Here is a 6,000-nt window from a genome sequence, read left to right as displayed (position 1 = left end):
CTAGTCATATATGTGAATCAGTGCAGGCAAACTTTAGAACATAGATATATGTATGCAAACATATACAATTACTTATGTATTACGTCATATATACGTATTTAAATGCAGAGAGTATATGCATCCAAGAAATCAATTAAGGTAATTAAACACTATAAGTATATTATGTACAGTTCATGTACATATAGTTTAATTGTACTACAGGCCTCTAAATTTCTATCAATAAGCTGCTTAATGTAGGAGAAGAGAAGTATTTATACCCTATCTGTATTTGTATTTATATATAGATAGGGTATATATGATTATCTTTCTCTTCTACATTTATCTGCTTATTTATAGAAATTAAGAGGCCTGTGATTGTACAGAGTATTTGTCTCTAGGAAGTTAATTACAATCAAAAGTGGCTTTCACTTCATAGTTTTATTATTCATTTATCATAATCATTTCACATTACTGGGAATCTATCAATATGTCATTGTATAACATGGTATACATCAAACAGTTAATATATCTCTGAAGGGTTGCTGTCTCAAGTTCACAGTTGTACGGTCTTGTAACCTGCCAAATAAAATGGGACCAGAGTGTGTTTGTGCCTCTTCATTTATTGTTGTCTTTAAATATTTAAAAAATACTGTTTAATAGGTAGTATTCCAGATAGTTACAGTGGACGGAATGATGGAAGGCAGTGGAGGCTTCTTTTTGCCTGTATGTATTAGAATTATTCAATACTAAATCTGTATATTCTTATTCCTTGTCATAACAAGTATAAAGTGTTCAAGTGGCCTCATATCTGCCAGTTTTATACTTAAATCTAGTCAGTAGTGTTCTAATACAAAATTAAAAGCTTCGTTTTCTGACAATAAACTGTCTGGTTAAAATAATATTATCATTAATAACATAATTAATTAAGAATCTTACTATCTGCAACCTTAGGACTAGGCTAATGCGCATGCCCATAAACTGGTTCATTCGCATATCTCTTCTACTTTCAACATGGCGCCAGCTATGAAGTTGCAAAGATTTGAAGTGATGATTTTCTTGATGGTTAGTTATTTATCTCAATTGTTTATAGATTTAATTGAACAAAAACATTAAAACAAGCTTTACACTATCTTTTAATGATGATAAATTGTACGTATATCAGTTAAACAATGTAGTTTCAATGAAATAAGTTTTACGAAGCGACCGTGGGTCTCGAGAAACATATAAATGGTATAGGCCTAGTCATATATGTGAATCAGTGCAGGCAAACTTTAGAACATAGATATATGTATGCAAACATATACAATTACTTATGTATTACGTCATATATACGTATTTAAATGCAGAGAGTATATGCATCCAAGAAATCAATTAAGGTAATTAAACACTATAAGTATATTATGTACAGTTCATGTACATATAGTTTAATTGTACTACAGGCCTCTAAATTTCTATCAATAAGCTGCTTAATGTAGGAGAAGAGAAGTATTTATACCCTATCTGTATTTGTATTTATATATAGATAGGGTATATATGATTATCTTTCTCTTCTACATTTATCTGCTTATTTATAGAAATTAAGAGGCCTGTGATTGTACAGAGTATTTGTCTCTAGGAAGTTAATTACAATCAAAAGTGGCTTTCACTTCATAGTTTTATTATTCATTTATCATAATCATTTCACATTACTGGGAATCTCCTATCAATATGTCATTGTATAACATGGTATACATCAAACAGTTAATATATCTCTGAAGGGTTGCTGTCTCAAGTTCACAGTTGTACGGTCTTGTAACCTGCCAAATAAAATGGGACCAGAGTGTGTTTGTGCCTCTTCATTTATTGTTGTCTTTAAATATTTAAAAAATACTGTTTAATAGGTAGTATTCCAGATAGTTACAGTGGACGGAATGATGGAAGGCAGTGGAGGCTTCTTTTTGCCTGTATGTATTAGAATTATTCAATACTAAATCTGTATATTCTTATTCCTTGTCATAACAAGTATAAAGTGTTCAAGTGGCCTCATATCTGCCAGTTTTATACTTAAATCTAGTCAGTAGTGTTCTAATACAAAATTAAAAGCTTCGTTTTCTGACAATAAACTGTCTGGTTAAAATAATATTATCATTAATAACATAATTAATTAAGAATCTTACTATCTGCAACCTTAGGACTAGGCTAATGCGCATGCCCATAAACTGGTTCATTCGCATATCTCTTCTACTTTCAACATGGCGCCAGCTATGAAGTTGCAAAGATTTGAAGTGATGATTTTCTTGATGGTTAGTTATTTATCTCAATTGTTTATAGATTTAATTGAACAAAAACATTAAAACAAGCTTTACACTATCTTTTAATGATGATAAATTGTACGTATATCAGTTAAACAATGTAGTTTCAATGAAATAAGTTTTACGAAGCGACCGTGGGTCTCGAGAAACATATAAATGGTATAGGCCTAGTCATATATGTGAATCAGTGCAGGCAAACTTTAGAACATAGATATATGTATGCAAACATATACAATTACTTATGTATTACGTCATATATACGTATTTAAATGCAGAGAGTATATGCATCCAAGAAATCAATTAAGGTAATTAAACACTATAAGTATATTATGTACAGTTCATGTACATATAGTTTAATTGTACTACAGGCCTCTAAATTTCTATCAATAAGCTGCTTAATGTAGGAGAAGAGAAGTATTTATACCCTATCTGTATTTGTATTTATATATAGATAGGGTATATATGATTATCTTTCTCTTCTACATTTATCTGCTTATTTATAGAAATTAAGAGGCCTGTGATTGTACAGAGTATTTGTCTCTAGGAAGTTAATTACAATCAAAAGTGGCTTTCACTTCATAGTTTTATTATTCATTTATCATAATCATTTCACATTACTGGGAATCTCCTATCAATATGTCATTGTATAACATGGTATACATCAAACAGTTAATATATCTCTGAAGGGTTGCTGTCTCAAGTTCACAGTTGTACGGTCTTGTAACCTGCCAAATAAAATGGGACCAGAGTGTGTTTGTGCCTCTTCATTTATTGTTGTCTTTAAATATTTAAAAAATACTGTTTAATAGGTAGTATTCCAGATAGTTACAGTGGACGGAATGATGGAAGGCAGTGGAGGCTTCTTTTTGCCTGTATGTATTAGAATTATTCAATACTAAATCTGTATATTCTTATTCCTTGTCATAACAAGTATAAAGTGTTCAAGTGGCCTCATATCTGCCAGTTTTATACTTAAATCTAGTCAGTAGTGTTCTAATACAAAATTAAAAGCTTCGTTTTCTGACAATAAACTGTCTGGTTAAAATAATATTATCATTAATAACATAATTAATTAACCTGATAGGATGACAGTTTACTGTCAAACATACCAGTAATTATAAGTTATAAATAATAATTTTAAACGTTTACATTGATAGTATTAACTTGACTTGTATCTTATCAAGTTTTTATCCAAGAGAATTTATTTACATTGGTTTTATTTCCTAAGGCTTAAAGTATGTGTGTCTCTCTTATTTTGTATCTATAACTCTACTACTTGGAATACTTTTATTACAGAATACTGGAATGGGGTCATTGCAGGAATTTCTACCAGAGGTTTGTTACATGCACCCCTATCCCATCAGCTAAAATTTAAAGTCATATAAACATAATCTGTGTAAATCTTTCTCCTGATTGAGTTTTAAATGTGTATTGTCTTGATTTCTATGCTGCATGTTAATATTGTATTGATATATTTTTATTTAGATTTTCTCTCCTTTACTAGTTCTTTCAAAACACTAGTTTACAAACAGATAAGATTTTTAAAAAAATTATTTTAAAAAATACAAATGAGTCATTGTGTAGCATAAACTACATGTATCCAGTATTCTTATTATTCTTCCATATTTACTTAATAGACAGATAGGCCTGCTGAAGATTTCCCTATGAATAGATCAACACAGGTGAGTATTACAGTTTTGCATGTTCATGATTTTATATCAGGATTATTGAAACAATGAAACTTGATGGAATAATTTGCTATTTTGCAAAAATGGCGTAGACATTAATGCAAAAATAACTTATTTCATTAAACAATTGTGATATCATCCTGATATATTTCAAAAACCATAGTCCAAATAAATCGTACATTGATATATATATATGTACAGTATACTTGTGACAAGGTTCTGTGGGCTTTCTGATCACTTTTTGTTCAGCGTTTGTTGCTCTTTTAAATTAAAATATTACCTGAGTCCCTCAGGTTATGTATTGTTACCAATGTTTTAATGCTCCTACAAACAAATTTTAGTGGAGTATATTGGAATCAACCTGTCTGTCTGTCTGTAGTCAATTTTTTTGTCATATAAAACTTAAAAACTTCTCCATAGAATCATAGACTTTAACCTCACCTGAGCTGTAAGCTCAACTGGGCTATTCTGATCGCTTTAGTTCTAGTATTTGTCCATCTGTCTGTCCTAACTCCTGACTTTGTTCACTTAAAACACATTGGCCTATTGTTTTATCCCAAATTACAATTTTTTTGTTGCTAATTTGACTTATAATACTTCTTATACATCATGATATAGTGATTTTCTGCTGTTTTAAGGAAGCTCATTGTCAACAAATTAATATTGATATAAGTTGCAGAACTTGCTCATCAATCATTGTAAAGTAAATAAAGTTTAGTTCTAAAAAAAAAACCAAAACAAAGAATTTTTTTCATCATAAAAATTATATTTTTCTTTCAACCTTTATATTGAAATGATATAAAATGAAATTTTTAGATGGTATCCATGCATTTTACAAAGTTATTGCAAATTTGCCTATTTAAGATATGGATATAATGGATTAAAGAAACAAGTTGAGTTTTAAAAATAGTAATAATGGCTAGAACTCTATACCAACAGGTTTATAAGTGGGAGTGCTCTGTGGATCTACTTCGCCATGCATGTAGTTGTGTGACTGATGGTTATATTAGCAGTAGAATACTAATTAAAATTGTCTGTATAAAAGTCAGATTTATGGTACAAATTAATTTAGAGTTATCGAACATTGCTGAGGATTGAAAATTGTTAAGTATCAATTAAAGAAAAAATCCATAAATTTTGACTATTTCATTAAGGTATTTTCCTATAGTTAGCTAACTTAGATGAAGTTGGGAGGAACTTATGCTATGCCCCTGGTGTCGGTGTCCGGACCTGATTAAACTTGTTGTTGTAGGTCTTGTATCTAAGTTATTACTTATCATATATCCACCAAGCTTGCATGGATGATGCATCTGGACCTACTTATGGACTTGGATGCTAAATCTGGGCCATGAATTTCAGATGCTGGAGGAGGTTAAGGTTTTTGAAGCAGGTTAAAGCATTTGGAGCAGGTGCCCTCTGATGATTATATCTTAGTTAATACTGGTCGTAACTTCACCAAACTTGCATGGATGGTGCATCTTATGACACTGATGTGCCTGACAGGCTTGAATGCTGAATCTGAGCCATAGGTTTCATATGATGGAGGAGGTTATGGTATTTAGAGCTGGTTAATCTTTTTGAAGCAGGTGCCCTCTGATGATTGTATCTGACTTATTACTCATCCTAACTTCACCAAACTTGCATGGATGGTGTGTCTGATGATGCACCTGACAGGTTTGGATGCAGAATAAGAGCCATAGGTTTCGGATGCTGGATGAGGTTTAGTTTTTTTGAACAGGTCACATGTTTTTTAGATAATACCTTGCATAAGTAATTGAACTAGAATATAAATGAATCACAAAGGCAGCTTCAGATGCAGAGCCTGATCTCCATTCTCAAGGATGCTAAAAAAATCTCCTTCCTCACCCAAACCTGCTTGATAGATGTGTTTGTTCTTAAATGATATAACATGATACCTATGATATAGTATTTTATGATATGATACACATATATTTTTATGATACAATATTATATCGTATATTATATTGTAAAAGGTTATATGATATGATATTGTATCAATTTTTTGTTTAATATGATATTAT

General features: G+C 30.7%; 1 long non-coding RNA gene across 1 annotated transcript; it reads left to right on the top strand.

Annotated features, from left to right (window-relative positions):
- The first annotated feature begins 2,124 nt into the window (after positions 1–2,124).
- LOC117689281 (uncharacterized) lies at positions 2,125–3,605 on the top strand. The gene is made up of 3 exons (XR_010713622.1): positions 2,125–2,261; positions 3,080–3,142; positions 3,567–3,605. It is a non-coding gene; the product is annotated as an uncharacterized lncRNA (long non-coding RNA).
- Positions 3,606–6,000: the final 2,395 nt, after the last annotated feature.

The sequence above is a fragment of the Magallana gigas genome, chromosome 4 (genome assembly GCF_963853765.1).
Source record: "Magallana gigas chromosome 4, xbMagGiga1.1, whole genome shotgun sequence".
In the NCBI taxonomy this organism is placed as follows: domain Eukaryota; kingdom Metazoa; phylum Mollusca; class Bivalvia; order Ostreida; family Ostreidae; genus Magallana; species Magallana gigas.
Note: the sequence above shows the minus strand (reverse complement) of the source record. Positions and strands in the feature narration are given on the sequence as shown.